At 35.5% G+C, this 25,204-nt stretch overlaps 1 protein-coding gene across 3 annotated transcripts in view; it reads right to left on the bottom strand.

The window, feature by feature from the left end:
• The window catches only part of LOC146404944 (uncharacterized), a 488,622-nt gene extending 480,701 nt beyond the window's left edge, over window positions 1–7,921 (bottom strand). For all 3 annotated transcript variants that reach the window (XR_014839802.1, XR_014839793.1, XR_014839794.1), the window contains exon 1: window positions 7,801–7,921. The gene's annotated coding sequence lies outside the window, so the exon portion shown is untranslated. The remainder of the gene's footprint in view (window positions 1–7,800) is intronic.
• Window positions 7,922–25,204: the final 17,283 nt, after the last annotated feature.

The raw sequence follows: 25,204 nt of genomic DNA, 5'->3' as shown, positions 1-25,204 counted from the left end.
ATGGCAACGCTGGATCCTTAACCCACTGAGTGAGGCCAGGGATCAAACCCACAACCTCATGGTTCCCAGTCGGATTCATTTCCGTTGCGCCACGATGGGAATTCAGGAATATACATATTTTCAATTTAAATTTTTATAGGATTTTTAAATTCTAAGCTTTTAAGTATGTTAACATAACATTTTTCATAATATTCTATATTATTTAACTTCCACAGCATGTTCAGTATGTTCACTTTTTATTCCTAATGATCCTTATTTGTACCTTCATTCTATTTTTATTTTGTGATTTTTGTCCATTTTAATTTGTTCAAAAAATGACTTTTTTCTTTATTAATTCTATCTTCACTTTAAACTTTTATTATTTTTACCTCATTATTACCAACTCTTTTATTCTACTTTCTTTGGATTTATTCTATTTTCCCAAATTTTGAAGTGGAATGCATAGCTCATAATGTTTAGTTCTTTAAGGTATGAGTCACTTTAAAGTCCCTTTAAGGTTGTACTTTTCCTAACATGTTTTTAGTATTTCTAATATAGTATGACTTGTTGGAAATGTATTGAATCATGCTTTTTGGCCTAGTATGTGGTCAGTTTTCCTAAATATTACAGATGTAATTGAAGAAGTTTCTAATTATTAGGTGTGATATTCCATATGTGTTCATTTGGTCAGGATTATTATTTGTAATGTTCAAATTTTGTTTATCCTTACTGATATATTTTGTCCAAACTCTTATACTGAGAGACATGTTATAATCTTCCTCTACCATGACAGATAAATCGATTTCTCCCTTAAATTCTATTGTTTTATTTTTATCTTCTTAAAGGAAATAAGTTTAGCATTATATCTTCCTGAGGAGCTGAACCATTTATTGCTGGGGGGATTTTTGCCTTGGAGACTGCTGGTATTATAGTTAACTCAGTATCATTTGGGTTTGTTTTTGTCTTTTATATCTTTTCCGTTCTTTTACTGTTTATTTTTTCACATCCTTATGTTTTAGGTACAATACTTGCAAAAACCTAATACCTCATTTTGCCTTAGTTTTCCTTTTTTATTTTTTTCTTTTTACAGCCACACCCACTACATATGGAAGTTTCAGGGGTTGAATTGGAGCTATTGCTGCGGCCTATGCCACAGCCACAGCAACACCCAGATCCAAGCCACACCTGTGACCTATGCTGCAGCTTGCAGCAACGCAGGATCCTGAACAGGCTGAGTGGGGCCAGGATCCAACCCATATCTTCACAGAGACAATGTGAAGTTCAGAACTCCCTCACCTTAGTTTTCCAATCTAACAATTGCTGCCTTTCAAATGGAGAAATTAGACCATTTTCTTTTATTTGAATTATTGATGTATTTGGATATATTTGTATTTAAAGATAAAATACTATCATATTTTGTGCTATTTCTCCTAGTTTTATTTCCCCTTCTTTGTTTTAGCTGTCATTCTAAAACATTTTAACATGCGCAGACAATGAAGACAAATGTTAATAGATACCTTTATCCTACTCTAAACAAGACAAAGATATGAGAACATCAAGTCGATACCTACTGTGGTGGCTCTAGAAGGGCACCTCTCAGATCATTGACTATGAGGAGCATAACGGCCTGAAGGCCTCAGCTTGCAAACTCAAAAGTCCATTACTACATGTGCACAGAGGCCATGACTAGGTGAGGAAAGGATACTGAGGCAGGTAGGTCTATTTCTGGGTTATGTAGGACTCTTTTGAAGAAAGACTGTTATTTGGCTCAAGGAGTCAGCATCAACCTTTTCAAACTTTTTTTGAACTGCCTACAACCTAAGGATTTTTTTATCTAACTCTTCTTTCCTTCACAAGGATCAGAACACCATTATGGTCTAACGTCTCTCCAGCCCCCAACTTCCCATTTTTCTCTCAAACATGTCTCCTGATAAATAACTTACACATCTAGTCCTGTTTTGGAGCTTGTTTTTTCCAAAACAAGATATCTCAGACACAAAAGCAGTACCAGAAGTGGTCCAAGAAAACAAGTGGTATGATGGGAATTTGCGGCTGGCTCCCCTACCATTTAATGGGAAAACAGGACAGCAACCTGGTTGGCAGGTGGGACACAGATTGACACTGGCACAAAATGTTTAAGAACCTTAGCTCAGTATTCAGTAGACTGAGCAGTGAATTAGTCTAAGAGCTCCTATACTGCTCATACAACCAAATTCTAGCAGCTTTATTTTTGCTTTGTCAATACTATTCCACTCTTTCTTTGTAACTCAGTGTTTTTTTTTCTTTGCCTAGGTCCTTGCCTTGATAGTCTCCCATAATCCTATTTTTTCTAACATTGAATCCCCTATTTAGCCTTGGAAAATCTGCTCAAAATCCCTGATAATATGGTTTCCATTTCTGAAAAGCCTACCTACCATATGTCTGGTGTTATGTTATTTCACTAATCCTCACAACTCTGCCAGTAGTTATTTTACCTCATCTAGAGCTGAGATTCAGAACTATTCAGTGAATGAAGTGAGGCTGTAGCTTTACCTGTGTTCCCATTTGTCTATTCTCATTTACACAGGAGATGAAGAGACTTCAAGAGAAAATCTTGAACCCTAATTAGTATGGACATATACAAAGTGTGTCCAACAGACAGAGGCCAGTATTGACAGAACAAATTTACAGGGGAGATTATAAAGCTGCTGAAAGAAAATTCACCAGAAAGAAAGAATGAATATGTTGTAGCAAACCCAACTCTCAAATGAGTGCATAAAGATCAGAAGGAAGTGGATCACAGCAGAGCATGACAGCTGTTGCCCAGCCCAGTCCATTTGGAGACATACTGGATGTATATGTGCTCCCTGGAAAGGAAGAGAACTATAGATGGTCAATGAAAGGGCTGTCACAGTAATTGCTGAATAATATGGAAACAAGCAATCCTGCTTTGGGAATTCTACCCACTCCACTGCCTCCAGCCAAGAAGTGAACAAATAATACAGAAGGGAGGAGTAGTCTCTCTATTTCATAAAAAGCATGGGAAAGGGGGAAATGGAGTTGGAAATGTGAGAGGAGTAGGAGCAGCTGCAGAACTTTCATAAGCCAGCATCAGCACCATGTCAGAAACCTGCATCAACTGGTGACAGTATCAGAACTGCCTCTCTGGGCAAAAAGGATGTACCAGAAGCAGAATTCCCACTAGAGTGGTACCAGGCTGTAAAGGTTGGGAAAACATTCTGCACTTATTCAACAAATATTTATTGAAGAGGTATGCTTGCTAGGCATTATGTTAGAATCTTCTACTGACTGGCATTGAGAGAACAAAGGTGTTGGAGGCTATAACAAATAGAATGGAAAAAGAAAAGGAGGAGCTGTCTCACTGAATTCAGTAATACTTTGACCCCAAAAGCCCTTTTGGAAAAATTTTACTTTACCAAACATCCTTCTTTATAAATGTTCTAATCATAGTCATAATCCATTTATCTAACAAGTTGTCCATTTCTTATTGAATCATTGGAGACTTTTTTTGAAGGATACTAATCTTTCATTGACTGTATCGATTGAAAATACCCTCTCCTTGTCTGCTATTTACCTTTTACATTTATTCATAGCAGAAGTAGGCATTCATTGTTCTGTGAGCTGATAACTCTTTATACATGCCTTTGTTACAGAGCTAACATCCTCACCTACGGTATTTCTCCTTTAAGGCTACAGAAACAAATCTCGACTTGGAATTGGGATATTGGGGTTATGGCAAAAGTCTTCTAGCATTACTAGCATGTGGCCTCCGGTAAGTTTCTACAGACTAACATTAAATCTTAAAAAATCAGACACTCTGCTAGGTTTCTTATATATGATACTGATTTAATCTTTACAACTATTTGCCTATTTTTCAGATGAAGAAATAGTCTCAGAGAAATAAAGTGACTTACCCAGTGATACACATTAAATACCACTTAATGATGGCCCTGGGAATCAAATTTGGGTATAACATTCAAATCTACATTGCTTTCTTCTCTTAATGTGTGTTTCAGAATTCTCATGTGAAAAATCACACACATCTGGTCCCTAAATCCCTCACTGCCCTGTGATGCCATGATTCAAAGCATCTATTGAAAACCATTAACCATGGGGTATTCTAGAAAGGGACTACTGACTCTAAATTCACTGGTTCTTCAGAGAAAGACAATTAACAGCAAACAACAATGGAGTGACTGATGTCTTGATTTTAAAAACCATGGAACATTGACTTTGAATAGGATTACCCATAGAGACCAGAATAAACTTTCTTTCTGACAAGCTTTACAATATCTTTGTGAAAAGTACTTAATATACAGCAGCTATATATTATTGAAAGTCTACTGTTCGCTAAGAAACTTACCTACACCATCTCCTTTAGTTTTCAAGAGTACTTCATGAGGCATTTTAATTTCCATTTTAAAGATAAGCAAACTGAAACATAGAAAGATATATGGTCCCACAACTAGTAACACCCAAGCCTCTCCCCAAAGCCCCACCCAACACCAGGCAGACTTGGACTTCCCCTTGTTAGAAATCCATAACCACTATAAAATCATTGCCATGTGAGGTTCTCTTCTTATAGCAACTTGGTCTTTTATGACATTGTCATTGTTGAAAAGCCTTATCGGATCTTCAATATTCAAGGAGTCTCCTGAGTTAGCAAAGTGAAAGTATATCAGAGAGAATTATGGGTCTTTCCCAGAATGAAAAGTCTATAAATAGACTTGTTTAACATTTAAGGAAAACTTCAAAAGTATTTTTATTGCTGACTTTTCAAAAAAAAAATCTGTGTTGAAAATTTAAGGCTGACATTTACTCGTTGAGCAGCTAAAATTCTCTATTTCCTTTAAAAGGTAGGGTTGAAAAAAAATTGTGTTTCTTACTTCTCTATTAAAGTTCCTGAACCCACTTACTATGAACTCCTAGAAAATTAAGATTTACAAGTTCCATAACATGGTAGGTACCATTTAAAACTCCCTCATAAAGGACCTATCTCTCTGAGGACTTAGAGGCTAATGAAATGCAGAGTGGTTGTAGAAAGCCTCATGGAAAGCTCACATTCCAAGGAATAGAAGGTGAAGAGGAGAACAATGCATAAAGTTTGTGTGCAGCATAAATCCTAGAAGAGGTTACAATTAAGAGTTCTAAAGTTATACTTATAGTGTGCTTTCAGAGCCAAGAAGACCACAGGTGTGATGTGATGTGTTTTACTTATACCTCCCATAATTTATCATGGCATCAGAAGATTTACCTACCACAAGGTGGTCAGATTAAAGTCTAGGTAAGTATGCTTGGCTTTAAATACAGATCCAAATAAAGTTTAGATCAAAAAGTGAGGCAACTACTGTCCTATGTTTTGCTGTTTATTGCTCAAGTGTATCTGAAACATTCATTGAGCCATTTTAGAAACTGATTTTACCCTATGAACCATAGTCACAGAGCTTCTGAGAAGCTTTTGATCCCCTATGACATTTAGTTTTGTGTTACTTTTTCAAATTCTACCTTTAAGGGAAAAAGGTCTGTTGTGGTTCTCACAAAGGCCAAAAGGAAGAAAAACATTTATAATAATGTTGCATAACATTTGCCTTCTAAATACCAAGCTTAGCATATACATAGGGCTATAGGGCATAAAGGATCTTCCTATTATATGTGTGTGTTTCATATTATTTCATAAAATGGCATGGGGTGACTTTAATTGCACATTCAAGTACCATTTCCCAAGAAAACATAAAATTCTAAATACCAAAAAGTTGAGCCCTGAACAGAATTCATCTCCCCTAAAGTCAAATATCTTTTAAAATACAAAAAGACTAACCCTTACAGTCATCACGGACTCCTCTTTTTTCTCCCTCATATCCAATATCTAATCTATCACTGAAATATCCAGTGGTCACACACCCTCTCCCTCATCTTTCCTTAGGACTATTTCAACAGCTTCCTTACTAGTCTTCTAACCATCTGCTGCAACCACTTTAGGCCATTCTTTCTATAGTATGACCAGAGTAATCTTAAAACTGATGAGGTTATATCCCTGGTTGATAACATTCGCTAATTTCATATTGCTTATATGATTAAAAAAACATAAAAATCTTAGTATAATGCCTCACAAAGTATGATTCTCAGAACAACTATATCAGTAAGGTCCTTACTTTAAAAAAATGCAGACCCCCTGACCCCAGCCCATGCCTACTAAATCAGAATTCTTGAGTCAGAGTTTAGTAATTTAAATTTCAACCTTTTACTCAGAAAGAATAAGTCTCCTTGAGAGAAGAGAAAGCACTAAATATCATATAAGCATAGGAAATTTTTAGTATCTGGCAATATTATGAATGAAAACTCCAAAAACCCATGACTGAAAAACTCTTAAAAGTACTAGATGAAGGAATGATCAAATATGTTAAAATCAAAAGAGAAGCCATCAAATCAAGGAAAGAAAAGGAAGTACATATATTCAAAGAGGTGAAATAGAGTAAGAAATTCAATCATAAAGGTTCTATAGAGTCAGACCCAAGTCTCAGGAAAAAGGGGAATTGAAAAAAATAGCAATGCAAACTCAGAAATATATTGCAAAAATACTTTTCTGGCTTAGCCTTGGTTCTGAGAAGAAAGAAATAAAATTACTTTCCCCAAGTATTCAAAACCACTATCTGGTTCCTCACGTGGATTGACGGCTTAAATTCACACTATTTGCTTGGAGAAAAATATAAAGGCAAATGATTTTATTTTATACTAGACCCCAATCTGCAGCATCCCAAAGGCAAATCTCTTTCAGAGAAACAGTGCCAGTTCAAGCAAAAAGAAAATCATAAAAATAAATTTCCAAATATGAACTACCAATGAAAAGCTATAAAACATATAAGAAGACAAAGCATTATAATGAGAGTCATCATTTACAAAAACAAAAACAAACAAACAAAAAAACATAACCCAGTTCAGACAGACTTTAAAGGTAAATATTGAGATACAGAATACAGGAGTTCTCTTGTGGCACAGCAGGTTACAGACCTGGCGTTGTCACTGCATCAGCTTGGATCTCTGCTGTAGCACAATTTCGATCCCTAGCCCAGGAACTTCTACATGCCATGGGTGTGGGAAAAAAAGAGATACAGAATATAAAATAAATGTTTACAACTAGCAAAAAGATTATGGTCTATAAATATTATTTTTCTCACCAAAAGGAGAGTAATAGTAGTTACTTAGAGAATTGGCTGAGCCAGATCTGGAAAAGAAAGTATAAATGTTGATTTTGAAGCATCTTGTCCCATCAGAAAGCAATGAAGTTATTAAAGGCTAACATAGCCATGTCAAAAGGACTCAGGGGACAACTGAAGGGGCCCTAACTGAAGACACATACAACTGAGTATGCCAACAACTCACAAATTTATATCACCAGCTCTCTTAAACTCCAGACTCATATATAAAACAATCTACTCAATGTACCCACTTGAAAAATCTCATACCATCTCAAACTTAGTATGTCCCAAATGAATCCTTGATTCTTTCCCCCAAATCTATCTCATCTACAGTTATCCCTATAAAAATTAATGCATTAAAATTTCAAATTACTCAAGCCGAAAACCTTATAGTTACTCTTAACTTTTCCCTCTCATTTCTTATGCAAATTCTTTTTTCAAAATAAATTCTTCACAAAAAGAAATCCAGAATCCAATAACCACTCATAACATATACTGTTACACTGAGCCAAGCCACTATCATCTCTTACCAAGATTATAGCAACCCTTATCCATTGTAGCCTATAAAGTCTAATATCAATCAAAATAAAAGCCCAAGTTTTTATAATAGCCTAAAAGATCTTACCCATTCTGGCCACTCTTATGTTTCTGGCCTATTCTACTTCTCTTTCCCTCACTTACTCCACTCCAGCCATGCTGGCCTCCTTGCTTTTCCTTGAACACTCCTTAGGGCCTTTGAAATGACTGTTCTCTCAGCCAGGAATCTGTTCCCCCAGTTATCTCCTGGTTAATGCTCTACTTGCTTCAAGTCTTTGATTAACAGTCAATGAGGCCTACTGGCACTCCCCCTCCAGTTTCCAATATCTATGCTCTATTTTTTTCTCATAATACTTATTATCTTTCAACATGCTTTAATTTACTTAGTGCGTTATTTATTATTTATCTTCCTCTATTGGAAAAATTCAATAAAGGCCAGTATTTTGTTTCATTTTGTTTTTTCCAAAGTACTCCAATATTCAATAAATGTCTGTTGAATCAATTGGTGAATCAATGAACACATAAATTAATAAGAACATCTGTTCATCAAAAAACAACATGAGTGAAAAATTAGCCACAAAAGATGAGAAAATATTTATAACACATGCAATTAAGGAAGGTGTAACATCATAAATAATATTTTGAAAATAAATACCATGGATGAGCAAGAAAAAGATAAACATCCTAAGAGGAAAGTTGGCATGAAATTTTATTAAGGAATATGCATTTCTTAAAGAGGAAATGTGAATGTCAACAAATAATGAAAAATTGTCTATCTTCATTGGTAATCAAGGAAATGCAAATTAAAGCCATATTAAGATATTACATATCTACCTATTGGTAAAAGTAGTTTTGGGCAATGATGTGGAACAATGGTAAACGTCATAAAGTGCTAATAGGGAATATTAATTGGTAACATAAATTACTTTGGAAAACAATTTGGCATTATCTGATAGAGCTGAATATATACATACTTATAATTCAGCAAATCCATTCTTAGGTATATCCTAGTGATAATTCTCTACACATGCTCCAAGAGATGCACTGGAATTTTCATAGCTTCATTGTGTATAGTAGCAAAACATTTAAGTCAACTTAGATATCCATTGACTGCGGAATGGATAAACACACTTCAGATGCCAAAGGCAAGCCTAGATTGTTTCCTGTGCTTCAGACTGACTGGCTACAGATTGGAAGTTCCCAGGACTTCCCACTCCGGTTTGATTAATTTGCTACAGTGGCTCACAGGACTCAGAGAAACATTTTACTTACCAGATCACCAGTTTATTATAAAAGGATATAACTCAGGAACAAACAGACCTATGAGATACATAGGAGGGAAAGGGCCCAGAGCTTTCTTGACCTCTTCAGGTAGTCCATTCTCCCCACATCTGCACATGTTCACCAACCCACAAACTCTCTGAGCCCAATCCTTTGTATTTTTATAGAGGCTTCACTACATAGGCTCGATCATAACATCATTGGCCTTTGGCAACTGATTTAGCCTCCAGTCTCTCTCTCCTCCCTAGAGGTCTGAGGTTAGGACTGCAAATTCCAACGCTGTAATCACATGGTGGGTTATCCTAGCAACCAGCCCTCATCATGAGGTTCTGTACAAAATTTACCTCATTAACACAACAAGACACTTTTATTTCCTTTATCATTTAGGAAATTCCAAAGGTTTTAGAAGCTGTATGCCTGAAATGGGGACAGAAACCAAATTATATTTCTGATTGTAAATCACAGTATCACAGGTGTTTGTGCTATTGTTATGCTTTAGAATTTACATTGCATATGTTTATTTTTAAAATGTATTTCTCTCTCCATAGTTTTGGTTAAAAGTAAATAATAGGAGTTCCTGTCGTGGCTCAGTGGTTAAGGAATCCGACTAGGAACAATGAGGTTGTGGGTTCAGTCCCTGGCCTTCCTCAGTGGGTTAAGGATCCAGCATTACCATGAGCTGTGGTGTAGGTTGCAGACGCAGCTTGGATCCCACGTTGCTGTGGCTCTGGCATAGGCCGGCAGCAACAGCTCCGATTCGACCCCTAGCCTGGGAACCTCCATATGCCACAGGAGCGGCCCCAGAAAAGGCAAGAGACAAAAAAAAAAAAAAAAAAAAAAAAAAAAGTGAATAATAGACCAGAAGTTTGCTCAGAGAAAAAATTATTTCATTTAGTAATACAGGTACTATGCCAAAAATTGCTTTACTTTCTGTTGATAAGAAAGCTGTCTGATACAGAATATTTAAGACCCAATGACCTAAACAAAAAGAAGCTTTAGTTGAGGAAAATATTTAAAGGGAGATTAAATTCCAGCATGTGTATCATAGGTTATGTACATTTTCTGTTGTGTTTTACTGACAGTCAAAATAAAAGATGATTCCCTTGATATCAAATTGTGTTTATACAAGGTCTGTATTTACCCATCTGGTATATAACCTTTTAACTCCAAAGCTTGTCCTATCGTAAAAAAAAAACTTGTAAATACATTTTAGAGAATTGCATGAGTCATAAGGCATGTTTATTATAGAAAACACCCTTAGTTTCTGAAATATTCTATTTATTTTGTAAATTATCTCACTATTTCTTGTTTCTCTTTTTCTGGACAGAAAATAATAATTCAGTGGACTAATTACCAAAGAGAGTTGACTCTGGCTATTTCTAATTTGACCAAAATACAAAGTTCTGTTTTCTCCATATTTGAGGTGACCTTTGAATACATTTAGTTTGATAATGATTGCTTTAGTATGAGAAATAAGATCCTTCTTGAACTGGACCCCATCATTGCTCCAGTCTCGCCCCCGTCACAGGCCTTCATGTACTCTTCATTCCAGTTTATGGTTTATATTATGAACTCCCATGTCTCTAGGCCCAAAGTCATCTACCATTCCCAACTTGGCATATAAAGCTCTGCATCATCCTTCCCTCTTTATTTGCCAATGCCTGACTCAATCCACCTTCCTGACACACTTGGAGTTCCCATCGTGGCTCAGTGGAAATGAATCTGACTAACATCCATGAGGATGCAGGTTCGATCCGTGGCCTTGCTCAGTCAGTTAAGGACCTGGCATCATGATGAGCTCTGGTGTAGGTCACAGATGCAGCTCTGGCATTGCTGTGACCGTGGTAAAGGCCAGTGGTTGCAGCTCCGACTCAACCCCTAGCCTGGGAACCTCCATATGCCCCAGGTGCAACCCTAAAAAGCCAAAAAAAAAAAAAAAATCCTCCTTTAGAGTGCCTTCTTGGAAATTGCCTAAATCTTTCTCCAGTGTTTGGAATCAGGTAGAGTGGACAATGCTCTCAGAGCCTGACATCTTAAGCCCTGAGCTGAACTCACATGGGCTGGGTCCCATCTTCCATTTGAAGGGCTTTCTGATTTCTAACCCCTAGCATGACACTGATCAGATTTGAATTTTCTAGTCTTGGCCCTGTCATTAATTTGTTTTAGATAAATTCACATGGACCGCACTTCAGGCTAAAATTAGAGGACTGAACCTTAGATAATATTTGAGGTATCTTTCAGGTATAAAAACTCATAACCTTTCCCAATCGTCTACTACTCTTATTACTCTAACTGATTGACAACGTAATTATTCATAAGGAGTGGACACATCATATCCTTAGTTGCATTAATAAATACTAAGAGCTAGAAAATGAAATTGTTACCATAATGTTTAAATTATTAATAAAATAAAGATACATAGTATATTATGTTTCCTTGGAATATATTCCCAATGATACATCTCCTAGGATTCTCCCCCTTGATTTTCTAAAGCATATTTTTAAAGATCTTGAAGAGGAGTAGAATATGTCACCCCAAAATATGTCAATTTGGCATGTTGATTATTTTGAACGAAAGGGCAGTCAAGACCTAGACAACTCAGGAAAAATTTTTACCTCTTCCTTAACTACCTAAAAGAATTCAGATAGGGAGCCTATACCAAAATATGAACAATTACCAGAGATAATTTTTTACCTGGAAGACCTATCTGCATGGCAGGGCAAACCTTTAATTATGAAACATCTATTCTTATTGTGCTATGATTATTCTCTTTCTCTTTGAAGCCCTAGGCTACTATCCCAGTTCTTAGATCAAGGTGGCATATAAGCCTCAATTACCTGACTTATCCTTTAGTCTCATATCTTTGGAACTTCCACACAAATGAAATTAAATTTGTTTTTTCTCCTTTATCTGTCTTATGTCAATTTAATTAATAGACCAGGCAAAGAACTTAGAAGGAAAGACTGGAAAACTTACTACCCCTACAATTTATTATTAACCATTTGAAGAATTTAATTTTACCTTAAGATTAATAAATTAGGGCATGGGGAGTTCCCATCGTGGTGCAGTGGTTAACGAATCCAACTAGGAACCATGAGGTTGCAGGTTCAATCCCTGGCCTTGCTCAGTGGGTCAACGATCCGGCGTTGCCGTGAGCTGTGGTGTAGGTTGCAGACGCGGCTCGGATCCCGCGTTGCTGTGGCTCTGGCATAGGCTGGTGGCTACAGCTCTGATTAGACCCCTAGCCTGGGAACCTCCCATATGCCGCGGGAGCGGCCCAAGAAATGACAAAAAAATAATAATAATAAAATAAATAAATTAGGGCATGAAGTTTTATATTCTTACATGAGGATTCTGAAATCTAGTATTTAAAATTGATATAAACAGATATTAAATATAAAAATAAGAGAAATAGCATTTCATCCTAAAATTTATAATGACAGAAAAACAGATAGATTGCCAACAAACAGGCAAACAAATTTGACAGAATTGGCAGTTAAAAGATAATATAATAGATACCAAAAAAAAAAATGTAAAATAATTCATATTTTCAACATTTAAGCATGCTATGATTTAATTTCAATAATTGTGCAATTAATGCTTATAAAATAATTTCCATATCTGTATGCAATAATTTAAAATGAAAAATGATATCAAAAAGAAAATGAAAAAAAATGGAAATAAAATGAAAGAATACAAGGGCAAAGAAACTAAAAAATAAACATGAGAAGAAAGTGTACAAAGATCCACCACACGATCCCAATACGTATTCTTTTCAATATACAAACAAGTTTATTCTTCAGAACATTCAAGTTAAGTTGGCAAAATCAAGGAATGATAAATATTTTCTTATAAGGTTCTTGATAGAGTAATTTTGTTACTCTAGAGATTAAACAATATAATTTAAATGCAATATTTAATATGACTTGTATATATGTACATAATTCAAGATATATTAAAATTAATTTTAAATATTTTGTATAATAAGGAAGGAAAACCAGTAGCTCTGGTTATGAGTTAGTAAATTACAGTAAATGAATTAGCAAAAGTTTCTCAGCCCTCCATCAGTGTTATTCAGCTGGCTCAGCAATTTATCTTCGTCAGAGTGTGTCTTACCTCTCAAAGCCCTGTTAAATTCACACTGGTCCTTACTGTGTGTTGATGGTATTGCACAATTATCAGCTATTGTAAAAACAGTGGAGGCTGCTTACTTCTAGAGGAGCTGAAATGTTTTAAGGTTTTTATGTTTCATACAGGGTGAAGTTGATAGATCTAATGCTTTAAGCTTCATTAGCTTCAGACGGGAATGTGCTTCTGATTGGTTGTTACAAAATTCATCTCCTCTGACTAATTATGCTGCTAGAGCTGTGGCTATTTTTTATTTTCAGGAACTTTTATCTTGAACAACAAACAATTCTAATTTGTCAAGTTGTTTAGATGTTGTTCTTCAAAATCAAGTCCTTATTTTGAATGTACATATTTTATATAGAGAGAGAAAGACATGGAGATGGAAAATTCGATATATTTTATATTCATATATATTATATCTATGATCATACGTATCTGTGCATATATACATATGTATCTCTAGAGCATTGATTTTTAGAGCCAATGCACTCAAGGTGTCTTTTACATAGAGATTATCACTGGCATTTCTCAGACAGACATTTAGTAATACCAAATTTAACTCCCTCATCTTTCTCTTGTAATTCATGGCACAGACAAAAAACAAACAAAAAAAATTGTTAAGAATATTTAGCAAGATTAATATACTGCAATTTGTTTTTCTTTTTATGGCTGCACCTGAAGAATACGGAAGCTCCCAGGCTAGGGGTCAAATCAGAGCTGCAGTTACAGGCTTACTCTGTAGTCACAGCAACACTGGATCGGAGCCACATCTGCAACCTATGCCACGCCTAGTAGTAAGGCCAGATCCTTAACCTACTGAGCATGGCCAAGGAGCGAACCTGCAACCTCACAGACAGTATGCTGAGTTCTTAACCCACTGAGCCACAGTGGGAACTCCAGTACGCTCACATTTAAGATGGAGTGTTGATTACACTCAACAAAGAAAAAAAAACTGTAAATATAAAATATTAGATGTCTCAGGACTCCCTTTGCAAAAAACCCTCGTGTTTTTCCTTTTATATATTTTAACTTGTAATTTTCTTAGACCACCATCTCTTTCTGGCCCCTCGTGGTGCCATGACAGTGATATTACAGTGCTAAGATTTGAAATTGTGTATACTCCTAAATGCTAGTGAAAGAAATCTCAAAAATATAAGACAGATAAAATGTTTCTCTTTCCCTATAGGTTCAGGAAAAAAATATATTATTCTGTCTCATACAGTTAGTCCTGATAAAATGGTCAATGAAGAGCATCTACAAAAATATTGATCTTGTACTCCTATCAAATAGCTGTGAAAAAGTGTGAAAGTGTCCTTGGAAGTGTAATTTGTACAAAGGAGTCTTTTGGGACCCCTGGACTTCAGAGGTCATTTCGCTGCCCTGAGATATATAAACCTGTTAGTCCTCCAAGTTTATGATTCTGATTGTCAGTATTTCAATGATTCTTTTCCATGGTAATAATACTGAAATTGGCATCATTGTTTCCTGAAAGTATAAATAGTTGTGAGGTTTCTTTTTTATGCCAGAAGAGCACTTTGGGAATTTCCTTTCTTCTCCCTTTATACATAAATGTCCTAAACACACCATGAAAATGCTGAACTCTTCATTCAAAGAGTTCAAGACTCTTTGCCTCATTTCAATAAAATCTAGTATATCCTGGAACATTCTGAATTGTAGTAAAAAGATAAAAATCCTGAGACCAATGTTTTTTTAAAAGCAGAGGAAAGATAATAATTTTTAATTAATAATGTATTTAGGAAAAGCATGCTTAGCACCTTTCTTGAAGCCTGGAGGTTGACTGAAAAAACAGAGTATAACCTGAACTTCCCTTTCAATTTTTTTTTTTTTTTTAGGGCTGCACCTGCAGTGTATGGAAGTTCCCAAGCTAGTGGTCAAATCAGAGCTGCAGCTGCCAGCCTACACCACAGCCACAACAAAACCAGATCTGAGCCGCATCTGCAACCTACACCCCAATGCCAGATCCTTAACCCACTGAGCGGGGCCAGGGAATCTAACCCATGTCCTCATGGATACTAGCCAGGTTCTTTAGCACTGAGCCACAACAGGAACTCCCTTCTCTTTCACTTTTAGCTTGAATCTCCAGTACTTATTTGCAAAACCATATTCAAATTCAAATATAGCATAATATGTCAGTCCCTCTTGGGAATCTCCTAATTCACAGATGAGCTAATTAAAGAGCAATGGAGTTAAGTAAGAATGTCAGAACTACATATAAAGGAGGAAAAGAGTAAAATATTAATCTGCTAAGTACTAATTTCTGGGTGTGTAACCTAACAGCTTCTTCTGAAGAAATACAATTGATTTCATATGAGATTTTTATCTAGTTGTGAATGCCTCAATTCTAGTGCTAGGGGAAAAAATTCTAAAATGTTACAGAAATAGACACAGTTAAACGGAAGAGGAATCCTTTGCTGTATTAGTCATAATGAGTCTTTTTCTAGATCACTCATAATACCTATCATTTTACTTTGCTTTTCTTATTTCAAACAGTATAAAGGAAAAATGTTTGAGTAGATGTATTTGGGTTCATGCTGAGCAGAAGAAAAATTAATAGAGTTTCTTTCATACATATCTCCTCTTCCTATCATGTAAAATTATTATTTGTTCTCCTCCCCTTACAGAATATATAAATTTTAACTAAGCATAACATTTCTATAAGCATATTACCTTAAGTAGATTCTGTTATCCATGTAGCATTCTTGATTTTTTCAAAAAATGACATTTAGAAGGAGAAAATACAGGTATATAATGAGGCAGAATAAGAAAAGTATTTTGATCCTCAATTAGAAGAAAAATTTTTAAATCAAGTGATTAATTGCTATTTTAATTTCTTCTTTCCATTAACCATAATGCGGCAGGAAAAGACATGATTAGCTAAACCAAACCCACACTGCAAGTAATCAAGAAGATTGGGAAGATCAATTGTCCAGCCAACTGATAAGAAAAGCAATTGTTTTCAGATGTTCATTTGACATTATTGAGCCAAATCATCCATTCAATAGGATGAAACAAAAATTAGGAAAGGCTCTTGCGGAGAGTATCTCGGAGCTGAAACAGTAGACACAGAGAAATAATCATGATACAACTTGCTGTGACTGTATATAGTACCATAATTGAAGAAAATACTACAGGAACATAGAGTAGGGAGGTACTATTTTTGTGTGGGTGTAATGAGACAGGGTGAGAGAAGATTTCAAAGAGATAATGTTTTCTACCACCCGGTCCAAATTACCCCTCGCTGTGGTGAATAGGTTAATAGAAAAGCTACTTATAAAACTACGTATTATGTGGCACAAGTAACTTCTCTCATCATGATTTAACAAAGTTGGATGATTAAACTCTATATTCTTTTATAGTTACTACCTGTGGACTCAAGTGGAAATTCCTTTATCAAAGCCTCCATTATCTGGCTTTAATCTATATTTCTTTTTATTAATTTTTTAAATTTTTTATTAAAGTATAGTTGATTTACAAAGTTCCTTCAATTTCGGCTATAGAGCAAAGTGACCCAGCCACACACATATATATGCTTTTTTTTCATGCTATATACTGACAATGCCAGATCTTTAACCCACTGAGCCACTTAGGAACTCCCATTTTTTTCCTTTTTGTTTATTCTTGTTCACTTGGTATTTAATGTTGCCCCTGATTTTTGATACGTTTAATTTAAAGTCCATTTTTCCTATTTAACATGTCATTTTCTTCTGCTTCATCATTTTTTACAATAAATTGTATATATTTGTATAATAAGAGAATTTTTATTTTTTAATCTTATTGGTAATATGAAAACATTTAAAATTTTTTTATAGGAGTTCCCATTGTGGCACAGTGGTTAGCAAATCCAACTAGGAACCATGAGGTTGCAGGTTTTATCCCTGGCCTTACCCAGTGGGTTAAGGATCTGGCGTTGCCGTGAGCTGTTGGTGTAGGTTGCAGACACGGCTTGGATCCCACGTTGCTGTGGCTCTGGTGTAGGCCGGTGGCTACAGCTCTGATTGTACCCCTAGACTGCGAACCTCCATATGCCATAGGAGTGGCCCTAGAAAATGCAAAAAGACAAAAAAAAATTGTTATAAAATTTTAAATAGGAACTTTAATCAAATTTTGTTTCACTACAGCAGAATGTGTAACAAATACCTTAAAACAAAATGTTTTATATACAGTACAATCTTGTGATTTGTATTAATTAAAAAATATTACAACTAACACCAATAGGAATGAGTAAAATTAGAAGATAAATATATTCTAAAGCAAATAGTTTAAATTCTTTTAGATTTACATAAACACAGTACTAGTAAAAAGTTCTTATATTTGATTTGCCTAAGTAGGACACAATCTTATTAAATTAATCTCACGTTAATATGTTTTGTTTTAAAGTCTCTAGGTATGTAACCATAATCAACTTGCTTAGTCGTAGAGATCATAATATTTATTTCATAGGGAATTTAAAAGAAGGAATGTGGACAAAGCACCTAACTGCCTGACAGACAGTAAGGTCAGTATTAACAAGAGCTCTTTAATTAAGGTGAGCTTCTCATCATACTTTGACATGCAGCAGAAGCGCTTTATGCGTACTTCCCCATTTTGCCACACAGAATATAAAATGGCATGTACTCAAAGGTCAAGATTTAATAAACTATCACTGCTACTGCTTTACCGAAGATGTTTTAAAGTGAAAAAAAAGGTAGGTGAGCTTCTTAAAATTAAGTTGCATTCTGCTTTCTGTTTCAACTCCATCATTGTTACAAATGCAAAACCTTTTAGGCGCTTCACAAAAAAAGGTTTACAAAGGACTGAGAGTACATGAAAAAGGGCTTAAAAATCATGTCTAGAGAAAGTGCAAATTAAAATTATAGTGAAGTGCCACTACACCCTCAAGAATGGCTAAAGTGAAAACAAATGTTGGAGAGGATATGGAACAACTGGAACTCAAACATTGCTGGTAGGAATGTAAAATAGTACAATTTTCTTTGGGAAACTGTTTTACAATTTCTTCAAAAAGTTAAATATAAATCTCTATGACTCTGAAATTTCCTTTGTAGGTAATTATTCAAGAAAAATGAAGTATTTATTCACCAAAGGCCCTGTACAAAAATGTTCATGGTAGCTTTACTATAATATAATCATAATATCATAATATAATATAATCATCATCTAGTTCATGGCTAAACAAATTTTGGTATATTCATGCAATGGAACACCACTCAGCAATAGAAAAGAACAGATGATCGATGCATATAACAGGTGAATCTCCATAGCATTATGCTGAGTGAAAACACAGACACAAAAAGTATATGCCGTGTTATTCCATTTATCTAAAATTCTAGAATAAGCAAAACCAAACAATGCTGATAGGCATCACGTCAAAGTGATTTATTTCCTGGTGTGTATATGCGAGTGGAGAGAAGGAAAAGAGAGTTGGGGGGAAGGGGGGTGATTCTCTCTCACAACTGGACTTCCCAGAATTTTGTAAAAAAATTTTTTTATTTCGGGGATAAAGGTGGACAGGACTTTTCATAGTAATAGTTTCATTTGTTTGTTTTTTGGGGAGAAGGCTCGTCTTTATTAGCTTTTGGCTTATTATATTGGGAGATGTTATTTTCATTCTTTTTCATTTTTAATATAGTATTCTAATGTAAGTTTTCCTCTCAGTACCATCTTTGGCTGCATTTTCTGTACTTTTTTCTCTACTGTAACTATTCCTAAATAGTATGTCAGTTCAATTGGTTTTCTCTTCTTTTAACTGAAGTTATAAAAATCAATGTTGTTTTATCAATTTAACTTTCTAATTCTTCTTGGGTTGATCTTTTTAGTTTACTACAAAACAATTTGGCCTAAACAATTTCTAATTTTTGAAATATACTGAGTTTTTTTGAAACTTTATATATGTTCAATTTCTGTACTTGTTTGTAAGTGTATGAAAGAGTGTATATCTTCAATACATATTTATTTAAACAAGTTTAGTAATTCTTATTCAGATGCTCTATAACCATATGTATATTATGGTCTCCTTTTCATTACACATTTAACAGTGTTTTATATTTCAATTTTATGTTGCCTGATGAATAAAGATTTGTGTCTGTCATCATATCTTATTGGTAGTTTATGAATCTTATTGATATAAAATATGTTTATTTGCTTCATATAATGCAATGTAAGAAAGAAAAACACCTGAAGTAATGCAGTTTAATGGGGTTAAAACTAAGACTGTCTTCATAACATTATTATTTGGCTACATGTATTAATATAAGTTTACTACTCCAGAGTGTCCAAAAGAAGTTGCCCAAATTCTTGAGTATTTTTCAAGTTACTTTTTTTCAAGCACAACTTGAAATAAGGATAATCTTATACAATTTCCTATATACAATCAATGTTGAGAAATGAAACTAGTAGGTTGAACTTCATTGCTAAAGTTATGGAGTTGAAAACTAAATTTCAAAGATGATTCTGGTCTCATATTGTATGCAGTAAACAAACACAATTTTGTAGGACTGGATCTATTATCAGATTCTACTGCTTTATTCTTTTGCCCTAACATACCAAGAGTCCTCTGTCCTGCTCTTTATTAAAAGAGAAGTTTTCAGGACTTTTACCTGGAGCAAACTCTAGCCACTGGCTGCTTTTGAGTAAAGATGGTTCTCCTCCTGTAAGGAATCATTTAATCAACTACCCTGGTATTGCCCTAAGGACTTTCTTGATTTATACTTGATCAGGAGTTAAGTGTTTTTTCAGGATTCCTCCGGTAATAACAGTTCTCACCTTTGCAGCTAGTTTCTTCAATCCACGTCTATGTCTGTTTTAGGTTGTAATTTCCTTTCTCAGTCTGATCCCATCTGCTTACTATGAATCAAAAAAATATGCAAAATATCTAGAATATGAAATACGGATATTCATATGGATATAGAGCACTTTCTTGCTTCTCCACTCTGCTATAGAACACACACCCATGTGTACATACACACAGTTTCAACAGGTCCAGTGGACCTTAGAAGGAAGCTGGATCTTAGGAGGGAGCTGAATATGACCAATACCTTGGCTAAGCCAAGGAAACATCATTCATATTATGTTGGTTTCACTTTTTGTGAGATTGTGCAAAACAGGAACTTAGAGGAAGAAAACATGTGTGCTTAGTCCGCCATTTGAACTTGAAGTATGAAGCATCTGCTAGTATTTAAAATGGGTCTTTCTTCCTTCTTCATACTGGTTATAATTGCTTTAGAAGTCTCAGAAAATATCAGAGTTGGTTATTTTAAAATGTGTATCACTCTGGCATCTGTGTTCTATGTAAGATCAGCAAAAATCTTTTGTAATTAACTAATGTGGAAGATTCTCTAGATATGGTTAAATTAAAAGAAAGATATTAATAGTTTCCCAGATGGGGAAAAAGGAGATTGCGGGTTTAAAAGCAAATAATTTTAATTCTCCAAATGTTCCCATATATTTGAATTTGCTTGTTGACTGCTTTTATCACACAATAAAACTAATAGCCTTCTGCATCCAAATGCAATAGAAAACAATCTTCACTGAGAAAAAAATTAAAATTATGAATTGCTACATGTGATAAAGTCTTGTCTTTATATTCTTGATAACAATAGGACTTACTATTTTGACTTCAGTATTTTTTAATTCAAAGTACATAATATCCATTTATAAATGGGTGCACATACATGTACAAAATCAAAACAAAACTTTTTTCCAGATACTTTTCTACTGTTCCAACATTTCAGTATAGAAAAATTGTATTTCCAATATATCTTATGATTAAAACAAATATTCACAATACTTAGAACCTCAGAGAAAAGTATTTATTACAATAAAATAAGCAGACAATAATTTGATAAATGTTAACTCATATGTGTTCATGGAGCCAATGGCAAAATTTGTCTTCATAATACCCACTACTTACAGAATCAGCTTCAAACTCTTTCCATTTGCATTTAAAGCTCTCTTAATTCCACCTTCTATCTCTTTTCTCTTTTCTCTCATTACTTTCTAACATAATTTAATTTTTAAATCTAGGAAAATAATTTTCTCACTTTTTTATTCATTGGTTTATTCATTCAATAAGTGTTCACTGAGTCCTTGCTATGTATCAGGCAGAGTTTTAGGCACTGGGGATACACTAGTGAAATGATAGACAAAAATTCCTACTCTTGTGGACTTTATATTCTTGTGGGGTCAGGGGAGACAGACACTAAAACATAAATTTAATAAATACATAAATTACTTGTCAGAAGCCCAGGATTATGAAATTTGCCCAGAATAAATGCTATCAGGAAGATACGGGGAAAGGGAGGGGTGCAACTAATCCAACTCAAGCCCTCGGATTCCAGTAAAGCCCTTCTCAATTTCTCCAACCTATAGTGGTTATTCCATCCTATGAATGACTATAAGCGCACTTGACAAGCTGTACCATCCAAATGACTTTTCTTAAATACTGTCTTATACTGCCATAGGAAGTAACCTAGAGAGAGCAGTATTTGAGGATGAGTCTGGGAGTCTAGTTCTACTCTTTTGATTGGTACGTCATAGAGCCTCCTGGGTGTTTTCCTCATTTTTGAGGGGTTTAAACTAGATATTACCTGAATATCTTTTGAAATTGAAACATCATAATTTTTATGTGTAACATCCTTCTCCCCCACACACAATTTCATCATAAAAATCCTTTATATGTATCCGTTCTTCTAGAACCATCCATACACATAATGTGTAACAAGCTTTAATTTATATTAGTTAATTTACTGGCAAAAGCATTTTCAATCTCATCATCAAAACATCATTCAGCAATGGGAGTGCTCATCATGGCTCAGTGGTTGACGAATCCAACTAGTGTCCATGAGGACTCAAGTTCAATCCCTGGCCTTGCCCAGTGGGTTAAGGATCTGGCAATGCCGTGAGCTGTGGTGTAGGTCACAGACACGGCTCAGATCCCGCATTGCTGTGGCTATGGCGTAGGCTGACAGCTAGCTTGGGGTAGGTTGTCTGCTAGACCCCTAACCTGGGAACCTCCATGTGCCGCGAGTGCAGCCCTAAAAAAAGACAAAAGACAAAAAAAAAATCATTCAGCAATGAATAAACTTTTGCAGGCATATATCCCAACCTTTCTACTGGCTGCAAATATTTCATATGAATGAACTCTCTCTCTAGCCTCTGAGTAAGACGTGAATTTTAAAGGAATTTAAGCTCAAGTACTCATGGTTCTCAAACTCTATCACATATTCAGTGGATATAAATGTTTTGTTTGTGATTCTCTCTAGGAAAATCTACCCTTCCAAGGCTTCCATGTCATTTGAAATTTGCATTGCCACATAATCACTCCCAATCGCTAGTCAATCTATAAATTTGGAAAGGAAATTAATCCAGACCAGAATGCCCAGATCAGTGCTTTACAGACTTGGCTGTGCATTGGAATCACCTGGGCATCCCATAAAAATGCAGATTCTGATTCAATAGGATCTGGCAGGTGAAACCTGCATTTCTAACAAGCTCTTAGGTGGCGCCAATCCCGCTTGTATACAGACCAGCCTTTGAATATTGAGAGATTAAAAGAAAATGATGGCATTATTAAACACTTTGAAGATGGAAATATGATTTGGTCGTTTTTATCACCACTGAATTGCTGAAGCTACTTTTCAGCAATTAAAAAAAATGTTGTTTTCTTATAGTTTTACCTTATTTGTGAATAGTTCTACAAAAAGATCCCTATTTATATTACTACTAATCTGTCAAGGAGTAGACTGAGGTAAAAACATTTATTTACATTATGTGGTATAATTAACTGGAAAATGGTCACTCTGATTTAGTAAATAGTGTTTGGGCCTAAAATTTAAAAAAAAAAATTATTGAGATAAACAACATCAAAATTGTCAGGAGTAGGAAGGAAAAAATATTGTTTCTGAGTACCTTCCAAGACTTTTCCAAATGTTTTTAATTTTTCATAATTAACACATTTATTATATCTAGATAAGTTGCTACAAAAACACTGATTGCATCCAATGTTTTGGCTTCCATGCTATGTGCAGATATGAATGAGTAAGGAGAATTCAATCAATCAGGCAAGGGCGGAGTGGGGAATGGACCTATCTCTCACCTTGGAATGAATGTTTGCAGACATAAATACATACATACATACATACATACATACATACATACACACAAATGCTGCCTGAGAAAAAGTGCCAAGGCTGATCCCAAAAGCTTGTAAGATGAATCATCAAAACCAGATCTTAAAATTTGGACTACATATATAGAATTAAATAGGCATTAAAAAACAAGTAAGTTGAGAATAGGAAACCATGCTTCAGAAAAAGTAAAACCAGCTATGGTCTGTACCAATTTTGGAGAAAACTAAATAATATCCACACAAGGCTTTCGCCAGTCCTATGGATAACTGTGTAAAATCAGATTTATTTATCAAGCACGGGTTGATGCTAGATTAAGAAATTATTTATCTTGGGAGTTCCTGTCATGGCTCAGTGGTTAACGAATCTGACTAGGAACTACGAGGTTGCAGGTTCAATTCCTGGCCTCGTTCAGTGGGTTAAGGATCCGACATTGCCGTGAGCTGTAGTGTAGGTCGCAGACATGGCTCGGATCCCATGTTACTATGGCTCTGCTGTAGGCCGCCAGCTGCAGCTCCAATTAGACCCCTGGCCTGGGAACCTCCACATGCCATGGGAGCAGCCCTAGAAAAGCCAAAAAAGAAAAAAAGAAAAAAAAAGAAATTATCTTGCGTAAACCCTTATTTTAATTAAAATAAATTCATCCATGCCTATCCAATTTATTATATAATTTAAATTATGAAAATTCATATTCATGGATTTTCCATTAAAATGACATTAAAATTGTCTCCGTTAAATAATAAAAAGAAATTTGTATTCATTTGTACAAATTTCTTAAATGACTAACAAAAATGAAATTTTTATACACTTCTGTTTTCCAGTCTAGCAACTGGAAAAAAATTCTATTCCTCAAAAGATACATAAAGACTCTTCGAGTTTTAATCATTAGCACAAATTTTACTATTCATCTTTGCATGGTACAATGCCAGTTTGAAGAACAAATATCAGAACATGTAACTCAGATATGGAATCACCAGAGTTACACAATTTATGGCTCATCCCCAGAGTGTTCCTCAAACTGGCCAAAAAGCTGGCAGCCAGACTCTGAAAGGTCGAAAGGAAAAAGATCGTATTCCCCAGGCTTAGAGCCTGTTGAAAGAGAACTCCTGGGCAAAAGAACGGATATGGAGTCTCTCTGCAACATGAAGCAGGCATGTGCTCTTTTGAGACTGATGGCTGCCAGGCATGTGCTCTTTTGAGACTGACTGCTCCCCCTCTTAAAGTCCCCAAATGACACACTAAGCACCACCTCAGGGCAGAGTATGAGGATATCAGGCTGTTCTCCTTCTCAAGAGTCTGCTACCCCAACCCAGATAGACAAGAAACCCTTAAGAATCTTTCATCTTTTACACCAGGATATGTTCGGTGTCCGGATTAGGGTAAGAGTCTTGTCCCCACAAAGATGAAGCTTCAAGCTGGCAGCCTAACAGATGCATTATGGTGCTCCCAGCTAGGGCAGGAAGAACACTCGCCATGCCCCGTCCAACTAGTGACAGGGCAAGCACACCAGGCCCTGACCCACCATGTGTCCACACCAAGGCCCCTGCTGTGAGAATAGGGAGCCATGGCCCTCAGAAAAAGGCACTGAGAGGGAGGCTCTATGACCAAGCCAACAGAGGCCTGGACAGGGCAGTTAAGATCTCATTTGAGAGAGGCAGCAGAAAGTGAGACTCAGCATGAACCTAGGCTCCAAACCTCAATGTATACTCAGATGTCTCATCATACTTCACTTACAAAACACAAATTCAAGGATAGATTTATTAAGAATTTTAAGATAGCAACCACTGAGGCAACCCCAAGCACAAGGCCCTTCTGAACATGGGGCTCAATGCACCATACTGACCACACAGCCATGAAGCCTGTCCTGCTCCAGATACATAAAAGTATAACTATATAACACCATTTGTACATAGTTGCATAGCTTATAAAAGCTGAGAGGGG

This window comes from Sus scrofa, chromosome 3, assembly GCF_054392235.1.
Source record: "Sus scrofa isolate SSC_HxYL_T2T_F1_AM1 chromosome 3, Sscrofa_HxYL_maternal_Yorkshire_Landrace_v2.0, whole genome shotgun sequence".
NCBI classification, from domain to species: Eukaryota; Metazoa; Chordata; class Mammalia; order Artiodactyla; family Suidae; genus Sus; species Sus scrofa.
This window is presented reverse-complemented; position numbering and strand designations above follow the sequence as displayed.